We start from the raw sequence: 20,415 nt of genomic DNA, 5'->3' as shown, positions 1-20,415 counted from the left end.
TTAATCAATACAAATAGTTTAAGCTGTCATCAAATGCTCTTCTTTAGTCAATACTCATGCTGCCGAAAACAATGTCACTGTCACCAGGGCTCAATTTGCACAGCACTTAAATATTGGACTCTGTGCATCAATGCACTCCTCTTCAAATACTGTAGGTAAACACATTTTCTCCCTATTTAAGGCTGAAGCACTCAGCACACATTTAGTTGAGCCGAATCCTCCCTTTTGAATACCTTGATAGGTCCACTGGAGGGCAAAATTAATACTTAATTGAATCTCACAGTCATCAAAATAATCAATACTTTTTTATTATTTATTCTTTACAGTCTGTTGACTGTTTCAAACCTCTGAGGGAATGGTGGAAAGGATTCATGGCTTTGAAACACTGTCATTTAACAAGGTAATTTTCAGTGGGGCATTAGGGGTTGTGAAACATATAATAAAACAAAAATGGAGGCTTATAATAGGAAGAAAGAAAAGAATTATATTTCTGCCATCTAACAAAACAGGATAAATAAAAAAAGCAAGTGCAAGCAGGAGAGGGAGAAAGGAGGGGGAGAGGGAAAGAAAGACTGGCTTTTGAAGGGTTTTATCATATCAAGAGCAGACCTGAGCTTTCATAATGCTGACATTTCTCATTCTGACAATCCTAAACAAGTGGAAAGGATGAGATCGCAGATATCATCTTTCATCACATTCCCCAGCTTAAGAACCAACATGACAGCTTCTCTTCCCTTTACACTGTTAATTACTAAATAAAATACTGCTCTCTGTCAGCATTAGATTATTGCAGATAGCAACCACAAACATTACTCCATTGTTTTGTTTTTGCCTTTTTTTATACCAGTGATACCTACCTTGAACTCTTCAGAAAATAAATTAGGCTTGTGTCTACATATTGTAAATACATGAAACATAATCAATTTAATCAATTTGGTCAATCCATGTTATTGTCAGGCTAAATTGCTGGCAATTTATTAACATTTCATTTACTGTATTTATTAGGCAGCAACAACCTGAACATTTCTTAGATGTTTCTGGAGAGGAAACAAAACCCAACAGATTTCTTTTGCAGACACTGTAAAAAACTCAGAGTTGTTTTGCCTCATACTCATAGTGCACTATGGACAGTCATTTACTGAGGCAAAAAATTTGTTTGCTTTCATATACTTAATAATGTATTTTAGCGGGTTTTGCATCTAAAGGTCATTGTGAACACAAACAGCATTGTTTCAGTCTGTGCTGCTTCTCTCAGTTTCAGCTACTCAAAACCAACATCAAGATTAGTTACTAAGATTCATTAAAAATGTGGATCAGGACAAAATTTGACCTTTTTCATCAAAGTCTGGGGAGGGAACTAATCATGTCCACAGAGAAAAACTCCTGATCTGAGGACTAACAGCAATTTAATGGATTTAACGGAATCTGTAGGACTCTAGATTAAGTCTAAGTTGCCAGATTCTGAAATTGAATGTATGAAAAGTGGGAGGAAGAATAATGTGGGAAGTGTGACAGTGCTAGGAGAAACCTCAGCCTTTCGATGACAGTGAATTCACAGCAACTTCAACAGAGCCAGGATTTTATTTGTTATGTATATCAATAATTCAGCCTCATCTGGAGTACTTTGTTCATTTCTGGTTAGCCCATCTAAGAAATATACATCAGGAAAAGGTGCAGCAAAAATGATAAACTGATCGAAAAGACTGGAAGTGCTTACAGAAAAGTGTGACTAAGAACGAGTGTGATCAAAGGATACAAGAAAATAAACAGCAGAGAGAAAATGTAGATCAGAAACTATTCACCCTAACTCATCTGAGGAGAAAAGGTGTCTCCACTGAAATGGGAAAAAGTAATAAATCTAATAATAATAAATTATATTTTTCCAAACACTGGGTGGTGGAAAATCTGTTGAACTCATTGCTGCAAGGTATCACTGGGACCTGCACAGCAGTAAACATCATAGTCACTCACATGGCTGGGCATACTCTTAGCAGTGAATTTAAAACAGCTTTGCAAACACATAGGCAAGGACTATAAAAAGTGAATTAACAGAAACTGCTGCCCCCTCCCTTGGGCAGCACAAGGACCTGTAGTTAGCCCCCAGCGTAACTCTCTCTGTCAGGTGGTAAATGAATGACAACTTTCTCTATAAGCAGACAGTTCTCCAAATTTCTAGTCTACAAGAAGACTAAATAAATCATTTAAAAGATGACTTAAGGAAAAGTATGTTTCCTTGAAAAACATATTAGAAATTGGACATTTTTAAACTTCAGGTTATGTCCAGGCCTTCAATTGCTTTCTGTGCTTAAAAACATTCTGTTCTGCAGCGAATTATGCATGATTAAAGACTTCTGGTTTTGCAAAACACATAATAAATTGTAATTCTAGCGCACAGCAAGTGGCCTAGTCCACAAAATCCCTTGGTGATCAAAGGGGTTTTTCCAATATTTCCTAATGGCCTCCCTAAAAAAATATCTGGAGTAGTTGCTATGACAGCTGCAGGCCCAGAAGCCCTCTCCTCTTTTGCTCATCTACAAGTCCATCCCAGAGAGGACCCACAACACTGGAGAGGATGAACTGAGGCAAGGAATTGTGTATGCATCTTTAGTAGTCAATACTGTCAGGACCTGTTCTTCTGCACTGGATGTCTGTGGGCTTGATACTCAGCATTTGCTTCTTGGAAGGTGCTATAGGTCAGATTACACTTTGCACTGTAACACAGGCTCTTCTGTTCACTGAGAGCCGCACAAAAGTTTCAGAGTTTCATATGCAAAACTGAAAAGTCTAAGAATGCTTAAAACCAGCAAGATGAACTTTGTCAAAAGGGTTTATATGCTTTAAGTAAGAGGCAAAGGCACATAATACTTCAGAATTTCAGGGTTCAAGTTTTGAGAGAACTATGGAATCACAATCCTCTTATTCAAAAGATAACTGTATACACCACACATGTAGCAACAAATTATACACACATCTCTTGCAGATAGTCATATAACTTGTCATCTATTTCTTGTCCAACCAGCAGTAGTACTTCCAGACTTGCCAGTTTCCTATGAGATCTCCCTGACAGCTTTGTGCTGCAAGTGGTCCTCCCTGCTGTGTTTCTCCCTTAAGGGGTGGCTTATACCTGCTGTAATTTAGTTACAGTATCTGCTATACCACTTTTCAGCTCTACCACTCCCTGATGGTTTAAACTGGCTGTTGGGCTTAATTTAATAGTAAAAATCCTGTGAATTTGCAAATGAAAATTACAGTTCTGGTAACATACCCTCTTCTAAAAGCTAAAACCTTTACTTTTTTTTCTTATCTAAAGGACTGTACGAAGTACAGGACAACATTTTATCACTGTGTTAAAAGCTTTGCCTTTGCACTTTAAGGGTAAAGGTGCAGTTTCTAAGCAAAACTATTTAATAATCAAAGACAGCTTTTAAAAGAAACTGTATAGGGTTTGTGTCAAACATGCCCTAGGCAGAAGTCTAAAAATGAATTACTTTCTTCCTTAATGTAGGACTTGGGTGATAATAGAGCTTCATAAAGGCTTCATGTACTGATTTAGCCAGTGGTCTAAATTTTGTACTTACTGCACTATAAACATTGTTGCTCTGAATGTAATTACTTTCTAAATTCTAGTTCAGAGAAAAAGATCCTCTGTTTTGCTTTTTATTTCGCCCTTAGTTTGAAGTTAATTTGCACAGACTTTTTTCCGCCCTACCGTAGAAGTATTAGAAATCAATTTTCTGCTTTTCTTCAAAACATTAAATAAATCCTGCCCAAACCCCCACCCTCAATCATGATATTGCACAGACTTCAGTTTGGGACATACACAATGAATCTGTTTGAGAGCAAACACAAAAATTCTACTAACATGAAACTTACACTTTGTAATTACTTATTATTCTAATGATTGCTCTAAAACTTTATTCAAATTGTAGCTTTTAAAATTTTTTAATCAAGATAGAGCACCATTACAAACTTGGATAAAGCTGTTCTAAGATGTACCTTAGCTTAGTTTTTGTGTGAGGAATACATTAACAAGATTCTACTGGAAAAGGATTGGATTTCTTCTTTTTTTGGTAAATGCCAGTGAAATTTAGGATTCCTTTCTCCCTCAGTCTTCTTATGAAAAAGTTTTCTTCCTTCATTTTATTGCTTCTAGAGGTATTAATCTTTTTTCCATTAATAAAGGTCTCTTACAGACAACCTTCTTTGATTCTTTCTTCTTCTAACATTGTTTTATCTGTGGTCACTAATGTGCTGGTATTTCCATCCCAATCTAGCCACAGAATGGTTTATGCAGACTACTTTGAATCAACCTTTTGTCCCCTGCTAGCCTCTGACCATTTCTACCTGCTGGCTCTTATTTCCCTGGAAAAGTTTCAGGGAAAAAACTAATTTTCTTCACAGCCACCTCTACCATCACCTTTAGATGGATGTTTATAAGCAAAACAAACAAGCTGATACATGATCATTGATCTCTCATCGCTACTTTGATCTTGAACCTCTACTTACGTATGTATGTTTCTTACCTATATTCATTCAGCTTACTAAAATTCATATTCAGCAATTCATATTCAGCTTACTAAAATCTTCTGTGTTACCTCTCCTTTCTCTTACAGCAAAAAAACTGATATGTCATCAGCTCATCTCACTCAATATGAATATTGTCCCCCAAAACAGTCTCTGGGGTTTTTTTTTAGCTAGAATTATATTTATTCCCCTCATTAAATTCTCTGTAGCAGAAAAAGAAAGTTCTTCTTTTCTCCCTTTTCTCAATACTTGTGTGGCTTTGGACATTTTGTTTTTCCAGTGATATTCATTTTCACTGTTCATAACATAAGTAATTAACAAATCAGTACTTAGTTATACACATTTTATTGATAAAACCGAACTATAAAAATTTAATTTGGAAAGTCAGAAAAACTATCACTGCCCATGGTGCTTTCTTTCACAGAAATATTCTTCTCAAGCAGAAATTTTAAGACTGTCTCCTTCATTTATTTACTTAATTTTAAGTTCTTAGGAAATTGAAATTGTTCCTGCTAACTAGAATAACACAGATCTGACTGAAAAAACAAGATTTACAGAAACTTACGAAGCTTTTAATTGTAGCTTCATGAATCTTAAAATAGAATTATTTTTATTTCTTTTTTAAATTAAATTTTATGTGGCAATGTCCCTTGAATTGCTGTGCCTTGAGATTGAGGTACTACAATGTGTTTTCAAATCAAACCAAAAAAAATCCCTCACTAAACTTTTTTTCCCCTATTTCACTATTTTTCCTAATGATACTATTGAACATATTCTTACACCTATTAAGATCAAGATGAAAGGTTCACAAGAGAATTTCAATTTGCTAATCAGGCTAGCTAGAGGCTGCAGAGAATAGGCACACAGAAGCTGCCTCATAGTAAATAGCTAGATGAACATTTATTTTACAATCAGTTTGGTTTATTGCTCTAAATGTAACCCAGCAATCATGCTGCAATCTCCAAAAAAGGAAAGAAAAGCAAAGAATGTTGGTTTCACCATAGAAAAAGTAAGGAACAATAATTCATTGTAGGAGACATCTGCACCTCTGGTCCAGAAAAGCCATTCCTTGATCCTGCTGGCAAAGAAATGTGCACTAATGAATCCGTACCTTGTGTTTTTCCTGACATACATGACACTTGGGGATCACTAGTGCCAGAGTACACACAGCACAGAAGCTTTACTCTAAATGTTGCTTTAAAGTCTTAAAAGTGGACCTTAATGTTTCTGATACAATTATTAGTCTGATTTAAGGATCATAGTGCCCTTCTTGTTACAAGAACTCTTGTTTATAATTTTGTACCAGTGTGAAGCTATTAAAAACTTTCCTCTATTAATTAGATAACAAGAGTTTTAATTTTGGCCTTGGTCTAATTATAATGATTCCACATTTAAATTACATACTGCCTTACTGGAAAGGAGCTTGTCTATCTGTGGACATGTAGGAAAAGTTTGTATGCATACACAGGTCAAGAGACAAGAAAAGCAACTATTCTGGGAAGCTACCACACTCCTCAAAACACATGATAGACAATAACACACAGTCACTAGTAGAAATAACAAGTCCTGAGAGTGGTGAGAGAAATCAGCCTTCTTCTAGTTAAAGATTCTTGGAGTTACACAAAACCTGACCCATTTTTTTGAAAGCAGACAATCAGGCCCTAGAGATCAGGATAGGGCAAAGGCAAAACAGGCAATTTTGACTGGGAACAACATGGTGGGATAAGCCTTCAATAGATTTTTCCCACTCATTTCATAGAATCATTTAGGTTGGAAAGGACCTTTAAAATCATCAAACCAAGAGATTTTCTACTCTTCTTTCATCTGGTTTCCTGAAAGAATGAGATGCTGTAGGAGAACAATTAAATCTCAAATTAGAAGATGGTCCTATCAGGAGCAAGACTTTGGCTCTTTCTTCATGTGAGTAATGGATGATTCCCAATGCTCTGTCAATTCAATTCTGAAGGAGCCATGTTGAGCATAAGAAAACATCCAGAAAATTTCAAGCCTGAAAGAAATAACTAAAATTTTTATACTGTGGGGCCAACTTACCAGAAGGCTTGGAAAAAATTTAGTATGAAGAGGAAAGCATTGTCTCCCATTAAAAAAAAAGGCAAAACAAAAATTCTATAAAGGTGTTCATTCATTACACTTATGGGAAAAATGCCATTCTACCCTAATGTAATACATTACGTGTCTAACTGATCCCTGCTATAAAAAAACCCCAACCTTCTTGTTCACCCTGAAAATTATTTCATGTGGTGGTGTTTTAGTTTCCACACTGGCCACATGAGAAGACATGAACCTGTATACCAAATTACAAGTGTTCTTTCATAAGCCTGCCAGTTTTATAACTTGTCTTTTTTCTTGTTTAATATTTGCTTAGTTTCTATTTTGAATAACCCTTAAAAACATGGCCTCTCTTACCAGATGATAGTGCTACATGTGTTAAAAGATCCTTCTAGAACCTACAGTATGCTCTCGTCATCATAATCCTTCTGCTCTCCATAAGAAGAAGAGGCCATAACCTCTTTGAAATTAAGAAACACAATAAAATACTCCATAGCATACTTGAGTTAGTCTTTCCAAGGTGTAAAATTTCTTACTAGGATTTCTACCAAAAGCAGTCAAATGATAATAGGTTGGCCTAACCAGAAATTTAGATATGGTGTTATATGCAGTTTGTGTAATTTTTCAGGGTTTGTCAACCATGCACATGCTAGAAATTACTTTGAGTGAAAAAAATCAAAGCCAAAATTCAGCTAAAATTGCTTTCTTTTAAAAATCAGCACATCCAGATTCACACCAAAACCAAACTTACAATAGGTTTTGAATGTTGATCGGGTATGAGAGAGAAACTTGTCCAGGCTGCATAGAAGGGAATCAGAGTGATTGAAAGAAGCTCTCCTCTTAATTAAACAGAAATTTAAATTTACATAACATGTCAGGATTTTCATGATGTAAAACAAAGAAACAATTAACTTGAATTTTTGACAATCAGAGCACAGGTTAAACAGTAACCCAGCTGAGTGGTTAATTCAATTACTTGCATTTGGTCTAGGAAGACACAAATCAAGATTCATCTATAGTCAGCCCTGAACTTGGCTACATAAGGAAAGGGACTTCCTATTTCAGTATGGATCTCTTCCTTAGCTCTCACCAGAAATTCTATCAAACACCCGCTATGTAACATCTTCGAAAGAAACTTTGTTGAAATGGGTACAAATCCCTTATAGCACAATGAAGTAACATTTTCTAGTGAGAACTTTTTCCTGAAGATTTTTGAAGTAATATTACTTTCGCTCCAGTTTCATCCAGGTTTTTAATTGAATGCTACTTTTAAAATGGTTATAATTTATAATAAAATACATGGTAATAACCTAGACCAGTTTGTAAGTTCAGTATCTATTTTTTGCAAATCTTTTAAAATCCTTTACAAATACAGTTAAAACCCTGAAACAAATCATATCAAGCAAATCGTGATTTCACCAGAATATCACAATCAAAAATTGATAAAAATTCTTCAATCCAAAATTGTTCCTTTTTATCTTGAAGCAAGTCTGTTTTAACTTCTACGTGCTAAACAAGACCAACATCTTCCCAAATCTGAATCCAAACTTAGCATAGCTCAACCTCAATTATATATATTATGTGTTAATAAGTTAGTCTGCTCTTCATGGAGTATTTCATAATACAGCACATTTGAATTTCAGTGACAAGTATGGGAAATATCTTTTCTGGCATTTCTACTCATATTATACTTTCTAGAGGTGGAGCTGCAGATTTTCTTTTATCTACTCTAAGCATAGAATAGAAAAGCAATGATGCCCATATTTTGAAGAAACGGAAAGCCTCTCCTGATCTGAGGCTCACAGACTAAAATGTTATTTTCTCGTTTCCAGATACTAGAAAATGCACTGCAGCTTCCAGGTTAGGAGGAAGAATCCCAAATAATTTTCCTATCATTCTTCTATGTTGAAATAATATGACAACAAAACCTGCTGCTACAGCTGCTAAACATACTTAATGATGCCACAAATACTGCAGATCAATAATGCAATGCTTTTTATATTTCCCAAGCCTTTCTCATTGATGAATGAGTGCAATTGTTTTTTTAATCATTAAAAAGATCTTCAGGGTTGCTTTTGTTCATACCAGGTCTTCATCAACACCTGGGTACCATATATTTCTTTTCATATTGTAGACCACAACATATTAATTTCTAATTAAATGTATTACTAATTTAACATGCCTCCAACTATCACACAGCTTCATATTTCTAATGTAATTTGCATAAGGACTTGAAGAACTTGAAGCCCAAAGGGTGCTTCACCTTTTTATCACTGGTCTTAATGTGCTGGAAGTTGCAGGTATACTTATAAACTCCCCAAGGTAGGGAATGTCACCTAAGGTAGGATGGATGTGTCACACACCACACACAGCAACAGTATTATGTGTTGGACATATGGAATGATCTCTCCAATACAAAGCAGTTTTTCTGTTTAATGCTTTACAACATGAAAACAGCAGAACATTTACCAATCATTTTAGCTGCAACTATGGTAACTGGATTATCAATAAACAATGAATGAAGCATTTCCCAGATCTGCTGATATTTTCTTACATGAACAGTCCTGTTCTTCTTTCTTAGATACTGTCTGGCTGGGGGAATTTTTGGCGGGTTTGTTGCTCTTTCAAAAAAAAATTTGCCATACCATAATTTGCCATTGGCTCCCTATTGTTTCGTGAGGAAACTCCTTTGAAACAAACAATATTTTAAGGAAGGAAAAATCAGATCAGAGAGTAAATAAAAACATGCAACTATAGCAACACATTGCTGCTAACACCTGGTTTTTGCAAACTGGGCAACATCACTGGGCTGGTGATGCCCAGTTTAAGTTTTGCCCTAAAAGAGTAACTATCACTGCTCTGCTCAGAGAACAGTCACAAGTGCTGTTGATTTCCTTCTGTTTTAACAGAAGAAAAATATTTCCAAAGATCCTGTTATTGTTTATGACATGTACGTCTAATGTATCAATACATATGCATGTAAATATTACAAATATTAAAAAGTTTTTAACAGGCCTGATTCCTTCCCAATTAAGCCTTTTGAATTTCTGCCACCTGCTTCAACAGGGACAAACACATACTCAATTCTCCTAGTGAAAAATCACTGAGGTGTATTTAAGGGTACTGATTTTCTCATCATTGAAATCCATAACAAGATATCAATAGGTATCCCTAAATGTAGTTTAGTTATTTAAAAAAAATAGGACAACATAATCTCATAATACTATTTGTCTCAAATTACTTTTTAACCTACTTTTTAACCGATTACAAACTTTATGTTTTTTTAAAAACAACAAATAAATATCATTTTTGAAAATAAAAGTTTCCTTAAATTATTATTTAAAAACATAGCATAATTTGCACTTTTTTCCTTTTGTTTATATGCACAACCCATGCACAAATATGCAGATCATTACTATAACTGCTTTGGTAACATTAGCATCCCAAAAATGAATATTAAGAAGCCATTAATAACTTCAGAGTGATTCAAAATACAAAAATAGAGCAATAAAATGCAGAATATGAGTTTTGATCACAATCTCACAATTTTTATTCATTATAAATTATTTTCATGTGTCAGTCCAAATGGAAATTGATACTGTGTGTTTGGAATTTATATTTGAAGAAAGTGTCCTTGCTTTGTACTTAAAGGAAAAGTTAATTCCTATGTCCATATTTATCATTAGTTTTCTGAACCTAGAGACTACATGTATTTATAGCTTGCAATATGCAAAACCAAAGAGCCACCTGGGATTCCTGCAGCAAGCTTGAGTATACTACCACAGCTGCAAGATCATTCAGTCTTCAAACCACCTTTGACCTTTCTGTTAGTCCTCTTATAACAAACAATAGTCTTTCCTTTGTGGGAGAGGAAGTTTGCCATGGGATGCTTATAATAGGAGGGCTGGCCTCTTGGAGGCTCAATTTTGCTGCTGAAGCATTGCCAGGGAAGTCACCTAATCCCTATAGATTTTTTTTAACCAATTTGCAAAGTAGAGAGCAGGGCAAGGATGTCTATTTGGACTTTAAAGCCTTTCTGTAAAAATTTGCATAAATAATCTACCCTATCCCCACAGAGTCTTTAATGAATTCTTTCTTGCTCTATGCTTTTCTAAGGTTTAATATCTAACTTAGGTTTCATGAGAACCTTCCTAACTTTCCTCAAACTATACTCACAAACTTTTAATTATATTTACTGCTAGGACAATTTTCAGTATATTTAAGTGGACCATTAACAATTTCATCAATGTATTCCTTTTGTTAACCTTCTCCTTTAGTGGTTTACCTGCTTTCAATACCTACAGATATCCATTTTCTCATGTGTTGAACAAATAATCTAGTAATGCAAACATAACCAATTTATTCCTTACATCAAGAAAAATCCATCTCTCATTTCTTAACCTGATGGCACTTCTGATACATTTCACAGAGCTACTGCAGCTCTTGATTGTACCTGTCAAACTCAACACTGGTACAACTTCAAAGGGTCTTCTAGGAGTAAAAGATCTCCTTGGTCTCTTGGTACTCAGACTGCTACATTGCATGCTCTCCATTCTCCCAGCCTAAGATGCTCAAGAAAAATTAGGAAAGCAGATCTTCATTGCAGAGAAGGAAGGCAAGAAAATAAAACAGGAGTTCATGTCTGCTGTGATCAGACCCTACCCTGTTACATTACTTTTTCTTTTCTTCTTACCACTGCACTTTCCTCAGGAATATTCCCTTTCCCAGCAGTTATCAATATGACTACCCTAAAGTCACAGTAGGTGGTTCTTATCTTTTAAACCTATTGAAATGTTCTTCCAACACATTTATTTCTGCTTGTGGTTAAAGCAGCTGTTCCCTCTTGAAGACTCGCACTGTTTTGGTGAGCTGTTACATCTAGCAGCCAAGCACCCATACAACTACTCACTCACTCCCCTCTCCCACAGGATAAAGAGGAAACAGAGGGAGATATTGCTTGTGGATCAATATTAAGACAGTTTGATAAGATGCATATGCAAGCAAACCAAAATAAGGAAATTTTAGCATCACTTCCCATTGAGAAGCCAATTCCAGGGCAGTGAAGCCTTGCTGTGCATAACAGCTACCTGAAAAAATAAACACCACAGACAACAAATAACCCCAATTCCTCCTTCTTTCTCCCTGCTTTTAATGCTAAACACTGCATCATATGTACGGAATATCCCTTTGGTCAATTGGGGTCAAATATCCCAACAGTATCATAGAATTGAACAATTTGGGTTTGAAAAGACACTAAGATCATCTAGATCAGATTGCTCAGAGCTCCAGCTAACCTGGCCCTAAACATTTCCAGACATGGGGTATCCACAACTTCTCAGTGCAACCTGTTCCAACGCATCACCACTCCCATGGTATAGAATTTTTTCCTACTATCTGATCTAAGCCTATTTCAGTTTGAAGCCATTTCCCCTTCTCCTATCACTACAAACTCTTGTAAATTATCTTTTTCCAGGGAGGTTTTACAGAAAGACTGTCCTTTCCCAGTTTCTTGCCTGTCTCTAACACAGACACTGTGCAAGAACTGTTCTCTGATAGCCAAAACACTGGGGTGTCATCAGTATTGTTTTAGTCACAAATCCAAACACAGCATCATATGTGCTGCTACAAAGCAATTTGCCCTGTAGCCAGCCAGCCCCAGTACTATGGTTTAGATCTACAACTTAGGAAAATGCGTGGAGGACCCACACAGCTGTGACATTGCTTGAGCTCCCTTTTCACGCAGACAGATATCTCTGCTCAACCCACAGGCCTGACAGTCCCAGGTCGTGTATCCTTGTTATCATCTGATTCCAACCTAAAACACTACTCTGAAGATTGCTGAAGAGAAATCTTGGCAAAGTAAAAGCATAAGCAAAGAGACTTAGGCAAGCACCAAATAAATATAAGTGGCCACATGTGGGGTAAGAAAAATTAAACCATCCCCCTTTTTTGCCCTTTTTTCTTTTGGTTTTAGACCAAACTCTTATTCACAGATTAAAATAAGCTTTCAGGTATAAATAAGGTATCTACTTTTACCCACTTTTACTTCATTAATTTATTTTTTTGGTTATTTAAGTATTTCTCAGCACTACAGTATCGGAATGCTTAATCATATACTTTGATCTCTGTGTTTTCATGCAAGCTAGAGTGTCCTCAGAGTTCATGTGGATATTAAAATGTTCTCTTTTGCCATAAACCAAGTTGGTAGGTGATTACTTCAATGTGACACCTTATATAAGCTTACCATCATGCCTTCACTTTAAACATTGTAAGTCAATGAAATTTTATTGCAGACATTGACAACACATACAATTTTGCCTGTTTGATATCCCATTACCGCAATAGCAGTAGCAATGGTTTTGGAAAAAGCTTTTTTTTTTCCCCAATAAGCATGTGCTACCAATTTTGTGCTCACAAGTAGGGCATCTTCCTAGGGAGCACAATAAGGCCACTTAAGTGACTATCACAAAGTATTTGCTTGTTTCCAGGAGAATGTAAAGTAGTACACCCACAGACCTACATAGAGGATTACTAGTAAAAGATAACCAGCAACTCCTACATGGAATCAAAACACTTCTACACAAAATTGATTCACTTGTGCAGTCAAAATAGCAAAAACATTAAATGTTCTCAGACTTGATACTTAGCTAGGATATCAGATCAGTTTTGTAGCACCAAGATATGTGCACAAATATTACCTACGTAACTCACCAAAGTACAGCAGAAAAGAAAAACCGTAGTCTTCACATAAGTAACACTGTTGGGCTCACAACTACCTCTTCATGTGGGAAGACTAGAAATTCATAAGCTTTGAACTCAAAGGAAATACTCTGGGGGGCAAGGGGAAAGGGGAGAAATCCCAATTTTAGAGGACTGTGAGTATTAAGTATTGAATACCAATCTCATTCTATTTCAAGTCCAAGTGTTGTATGGAACAGAAGTTAATAAAGGAAGGAAAAATCTGTAGCCACAATAAAATAAAATGAAACAACACAAAACAAAACAAAGAACTAAACAAAAGACCACACATGGACTCCTTTTCAGTTTTCTAAGGTCATATATTCAGTGTGAAGAAACATTGAATTCTGTTCCATGTATCAGTTAAAGAAAAGCTACTGAGACACTATGCTATAACCCACTCAGATTAATCAGCAACTCACCAGGAATTGGGGTGCATTAACATGAATTGTATGCTTAAGCAGCAGTTCTCTGGACCTCATAATATCAAAATCTGCCCTATCTAGTAGTTTAAAGCATTTATAATTTCAGAAGTCTCACACAGCCAGATGTACAAGGCTTCGATCAGGGAACTGTTCCCAACTCTATGTAATTTCCCAACCTGATTCCAGCAGAGCGACTGAGTAATAGAAGGAGGACAGACAATCTAACCATACAAACAGTTGAACAAATTGTTCAAGTGGCTGGTTTTCTGAAGAAAAGTTCTAGCTGCAGACTTCTAGTATTTTTATTGTGTTATTACAAACAAGAAGAGAAAACAAAAAGTGAATGTGCACTTATGAAGTGAATGCACTCACGAAGAGAAATTGTTAAATGAAAATGCATTAGGTTCCACCTCTCTCTCACAACTACTATCACAAGTAAGGTAAAGCTTTGGAAAGACACACATTTCCTTTAATATCAAGGGGATCTGGAAGACCACAAACAAAGAAGAGTTATCACATGGACAAGTAACAATACAAGTGAACACCCCTGCTGGGCTTCCAACTCCAATGTTTAGTGATCACTCCATGTGACTTGTGTCACTCCATCTCTACAGTTTCTTTCACTTACATGAACTAGTGTCTGTATACATCCCTAGCAGTCTTTTAAGAAAAGATGACTACATATTGAAAAGCACTAAGAGAAGCCCAACCAGATATCTGTCAAATTTACATGTGACAGAGCAACTGAAGTGCTGTGATGAACACAAAGCCACATTTATACTGTGGTTAAATTATGGCTTTAAGATATTGTAGTCATTTATCTATATCTGAAAGGTATACAACAGTCCTTCAAGCATGTAACCCTGGACAAATCATACATTGTGAAATCAAGATAAGTACAAAAATCACTTCTGTTTGTGACATTTAAAGATCTACTGGACAGAGAAATATGTAACACAGGAATGCACATTTGTGCACAGTTGTGGTGTCTTCTATATCACCAAGTCTTTCACCTCAAAGTTGCTCTGAGTCAGATAAATACTTTTTGCACTATAATCTAGTGAAAAATTGTAAAACACTGCACTGACAATGAATGTAAAAGCCAAAGAACATACTGATTTGTGTTTATTTTTCTCTCCAAAAGTAATTAAAAAATTTGCTGGGTTTCCCTCTAAATGTCTCTACAGACTTAACCTAGGATCTCACTATCAAAGGGGGCTCTCTCCTGCCTTATATATGATATTAACATCATTAGCAAGTTATGACGTCAGTAACACCTATTCGAAACCTTTAGCCTTCACTAGGATTCTTCAAGTATAATTCAGCACTTCATTTAAGGCAATGAGATTGAAAAGGCAGACTAGAAAGTGGAACACAGTTTGTAACATTGTTGATGGCAATGCACAGCTGCGTCCCTTTTAGTATCCCAGTTGGAGTCATGGATACAATAGTAAAATCTGACTTTGTGTAGTATGTGTGCTCTGCACAGGTTTACACCAGTACAACACTTTTAACAAAGGACAATAAGGTTCATAGATATTTACCTAGTAAACAATTTCAACTTGGAGCACAAAAATCATAATTTCACAGCAAAGTCACATTTTTATCTTCCTGTACTGCTTCAAATCCCATTGCTTTGTCTTGCACCATTTATTTGCAAGGAAAAAAATGAACAAACCAGATATATTCTAAATACCAAAGAGGAAAACTTACACTAAACTTTGGAAAAATTTGTCAGGCAATTCCTGTTTGCAACTCAAAAGGGCAGTAATACGTAAGAACGTATTACTAATATGCCTTCAGTTTCCTTGTAGCTCAAGAATATTTATTACCAACACTGAATATCCTTATATAATGTGAAAATATTTAACATGCTAGAGCTTAAGTCTACCAAAAGAAATAAACTGTGAGTAAATAACATTATAACTAAATATAGCTAGTCTAAGTGGAGTTCCTACTCTACATTCTCAACAACTTCTGGAGAGCATTCAGATCAGGTACTGTAATAAAACCCAATTAAAAAGGAGAAAATTCTCAAAGTGCTGAACAACTACAATGGATCACTGTCTTGGAAGAAAGGACTGAAAACCTTAAAAACAATAGACTTCAGCCTAGATACTTCACTTCTTATGTCAAATTTTGAAAGCTGGAGGTAAAGGAAAACACCAACAGCGTGAGTGAAGACTAAACAAATTTGCCAGATATGTACTTCCCAAGAGAAAACTGGAGGAACTCTGACCTGTTCACAGTGACCGTACTGCCATCCAGGGAAGTTGTCTTCAATTGGCATGAAGCAAAGACTTCCCTTTAGTCAACATTGCAGACTCCAGTTCTCAGTAAGCCATACAAGTGATGTGGCAGTTGAATTCTGCAAGGTCCTGAGGTTTATCCACTGTTCCAAGCATGCATTTTTGGCAGAATACCTTCCAAGCATGTTTTTTAGTTTAGATTTTCAGAAAAGGGAATTAACTCCATACCAGCAGTCTCATTCTTCAGGATGGTTAAAGCATGCACACAAAGCTTTGTGGGGGAGAATTATTGTTGGTCTACAAAAACCCCAAACCAATTAATAGCATGGAAAGAAGTGAGGAAATGGTTTTTATTAAAGTGTTCAAGACAGCCTGAGATTTTTTTTTTTGATGGTAACCTGAGAGACATGGGCATCTTACTGAATCTAACCAAGAGATCTAGTTAATGGAGAATTTCAGGAAATGAGATTGGCATTGATAGCTTTCCTTTTTGGGCTTCTGTGGTGAATATTTCTTTTATAAAGGGAAGACAAAAGATGGAGGACTACATCCCTTACTTTTTATCTAATTCAGTAAGTAGAAGGAACTTAGAGAAAAAATAGAAGAGATCATTTAAACCATAGGAGGAGGTAGAAATTAGACAGCATAGGAAAGTGAGCTGTGGTCCTAAACCTGATGTGTACAATATATTTGACGTTTGCATCTGGCAGCAGTGATTAAGGGGTGGATATATAGCTTATTTATGCAGATGAATACAAGTGCATTCTTACCTCTTGACCTAAACTGAGAACAGAGTCATTGCAATAAACATCTATTGTTGAAATATGCAGTAAGGCATCTTACACTTTTTCATTGAAAATCAAGACACTTTTACATTAAAAATCAATAAATGCAAAGTATTCAATAATTCTACTGACTTCTTAATATAGATTTGCATGAATGGAATTCTTAAAACTGAAACACTTAATATAAAAGGTAATAGGGGATGAATATTTTACTGATGAAACAAACAACACAAGTTACAGAAGACATTCCTACTCCATGCAGTGCATTAGTTTCAATCATCTCATTCTGCAGAATGGAGGATTGACATATAGAGATATCTATACTACTACTAATAGTTTGTAGACTCTTAGCAGAAGTGTATCAAGTTGGTCAGATGGAAAAAACAAAGGGTATTGAATAATTATTTTGAATTCAAACATGATAATACATGTATACAATTACATATTTTCACCAAAAAGAAGTCTTTTGTCTGCTTGTTATCCACAGCCATTGCCACTGAAGACTCTAGAGAGATGGAGAAAGAATTCACTCTGGATGAGGACAATCAATCAAAATCTTCTCTGAAACTAGATATACCTTCAGAACAGATCAATAAATGCTACATGTTGATCTAAATCAATAGAATCATGAAGACAGCATCAAAATTATACATATATACACATCAACTACTGCACATGTGTATTTATTCAAATAGCAATTCTAAATTGAATTTTGAGTTTTGTTTTTATTAATGCATGCCCATACATAGGCTGACATTGACCAAGACCCTCTTACTGCTCTATCAACCTGAAATTCTGCAAGAGAAAGAAACAGAGAAGTGAAATATTAATGGAAAGTAGGATTTTCCTTGCAATAGCCTCAATAAATATGTCGGTCAGGAGAAAAAAATAGGTCAAAAATAGAAAGCTTGTATCTCCAATATCAAAGAAAAGAATGTTTGTGTCAAATCTATTGGAGAAATTGCCATGAATGGTATATCTGTGTGAAAATATGGTCCTTGTAATGCTGCTAAAATCAGCGAGAACTAGTATGATATGTTGAATAAGCAGGTTGCAGAAGTTAAAAGTATCCATGGAAAGCTTAAATTTACATGTCTGCTTTTCAGTATTTTAAAATGGGTAGGAGAGAAAAGCAAAAAAATTGCTTTTTAGGACCATTCATTAGTTAGTATAAAAGAAAAAGTATATTAAATGTGAATAATCCAGTGAAGTCCTTATAAATTACTTTCAATATTTTCCCAGTGTGCAAAATTTTCCATTTGAATTAATTTGTTTCCTCAGTTTTGGATCATTAGTATTTCTTTTCCTTGTGGTCCATATGCTCCTGCTGTTCTATGTGCCGTTCATCTTCCAACCTTCCTCGCTCAGAAAGATAAAGTAAAATGAAATATACAGTACATTTAAACCAGAGAATTGAAAAACCATCTTTTTATTAGCCTCATATGTAAGGCCTTATCAGGGAAGCATGCCTTAATTCACCACCTAATTCTGCAAAAATCTTTGCATAGAAACCCAGTTGCCTCTGCTCCTTCTTTTGCAAGCAGGTATTTTACTATAAACCTCAAAAACATTTTCATGAGTGAACACTTGAGAACTTAACCCTGTTGAGGGTAGCTGTAAAAATCAGCTGATGTCTCTGAGGAGGTCAAAAGAGGCTGCATAGGCTTAACTCAAAGAAAGTACTCTAAAGGGCAGCAGTCATTGGGTCTACTGCAAAACACATAATTTAACTCTCAGTGACTCGTCAGTGAGAATCATGCCAGACCTCTTGTCCAAAAAAGGTACACACCTCAATAGTGGCTAAATAAAGGTAGCTGTTCTATAAATTAACAATTGAATTTTTATGTGCCATGGGTTTTCACCTTCCAATATTTCCAGCCAAAGCAAAGAGAGAAATACTTTACTCAAGTGTGTCCACAGAAAAATTTTACAGATGTTGTGGTACTTTCTTTCTATCCCTTTTCCATATGACTTTCCAATTTATCACAGGTTGTGCTATTGTTTGAGTTTTATATAAGCTACCTGCAATTGCTTACTCTTTCCATTAACTGCTAGAGACTTGTTTTCCAATGCAATGTGCTTACTGCAATGGGCTTTTATCATCAATATTTTCTTTTAAAAATTCAACTAATTAATTAACTTCTATATTTTATCAAAGAGACTTAACTAGAAAATGTTTAACACATCCTAGAATGCAACACTGAGGATCATTAAGAGAAGAAGCTCAGGTGGAGGATGCTTGTCTTTTCATTTTAATGAGAATAGAAGCTGAAGTGTCCTTACTCAAGGCATACATGAAAATACAAAAAAAAAATTCAGGTAAACATAAATTCTGCTTGAATTGTAAATGATCCTTCTAGCAGAAATCAAATTAAGGCAGAAGCTTAAGTTATCTTCTGTACACCTACTCTTCTTTGAAGCATTTTTCAGAATCCAGCAAACAAATTTAGACCTGAACTGTAAAAAAACTACCATTTCTAATGATCTTCTCACAAAACTGCAATTACACTGTATTTAACATATTTATGTGAAAAAGTCTGTCAAAATCTTGCTTTGTTTCTGTGATTTGAGATTGTTTGGGGATTGTGTTGATGGACTATACTTAATTTATTAACTGCCATTAAAAGGACATTTTTAATAATAGATTGAAAAATACAGTGGGTTGGGTTTGCTGCATCCCCCTTTCATCCCTCATAGACACTGGAGGGCATTTACTTGTGCAGCAATGTGGGATAAACAGTCTTTAATTTCTGAACACTTCAATTTGTGTATTTTATTTCTCTGAAATCTACTGAAAGAGAACAGCTGTGGGAGTGGGGCAGAAGAGTATTTAGCTATTTTAGCTTTTAAAACCATAAAATCAAATTGTTTAAATCCCAGATTCAAGTGGCTTTCTCATTTACAAAGTGCAGTCCGATAGCTGACTTGCTTTGAAATTGAAAACAGTGTCAGGACATGGATCTGTTAGAGCAGTGTAAATTTGGAACAACTCCATCAACTTCAAAATAGTTAAAATCATACACATTGGTGATTAGAAATTGGCCTATAATTTGCTTTAATTCCTTAACTATTTCAAAACAGAGAGAAACCTCCTTCATATCAGTCAGTTATTTACTGTGACTAATGGTACAGCTATGTCAGACTCACTGATCACATTCTTCCTGATTGCTTCCCTCTTCCTACAGAGATAACTGTTTACAATAAAGGCAAAACAATGTATGATCTTTCACCTGCCTGCAAACTTTAAGGATAAAATTCTCAAAGCAATCCTGTACCAATTATCTACTTACTACTCAGAAGAATGAAGCTTCTACATCAAAGGCAGGTAAGAATTTGTTTTAATCTGTGGAAATGTGAACAATTTGTAAAGAAATTAAGGAATTTACTATAACGAGTATAGAGGACTAGGAAATTAATAGTAGAAAGTATTTTTTTTATAGAACAGATAAATCCCACATGATTTCGAACTAAATTATTAAGCAGTCCTCTAATCATATTTTAAGCATTATCTAAATGCCAGGCAATGACAACTCGACAGAAACAGAATAAAAAATCAGTGTAATTAACATTCAAAGTAGCTGCTAATTTGTCCATTTATTCGCAGCTCATGTAACTTCATAATAG

The 20,415-nt window shown here is 35.4% G+C and overlaps 1 protein-coding gene across 2 annotated transcripts in view; it reads right to left on the bottom strand.

Moving 5' to 3' along the window:
• Nucleotides 1-20,415, bottom strand: part of POU6F2 (POU class 6 homeobox 2) — a 308,976-nt gene that overhangs the window by 249,494 nt on the left and 39,067 nt on the right. Inside the window, exon 1 of one of the 2 annotated variants that reach the window (XM_030971870.1) lies at nucleotides 1,986-1,997. The exons of the other annotated variant lie outside the window; for it this stretch is intronic. The gene's annotated coding sequence lies outside the window, so the exon portion shown is untranslated. Of the gene's footprint in view, nucleotides 1-1,985; nucleotides 1,998-20,415 lie in introns of those variants that run through there. 2 annotated transcript variants of the gene reach the window in all.

Source organism: Camarhynchus parvulus, chromosome 2 (assembly GCF_901933205.1).
Source record: "Camarhynchus parvulus chromosome 2, STF_HiC, whole genome shotgun sequence".
Lineage (NCBI taxonomy): Eukaryota > Metazoa > Chordata > Aves > Passeriformes > Thraupidae > Camarhynchus > Camarhynchus parvulus.
Note: the sequence above shows the minus strand (reverse complement) of the source record. Positions and strands in the feature narration are given on the sequence as shown.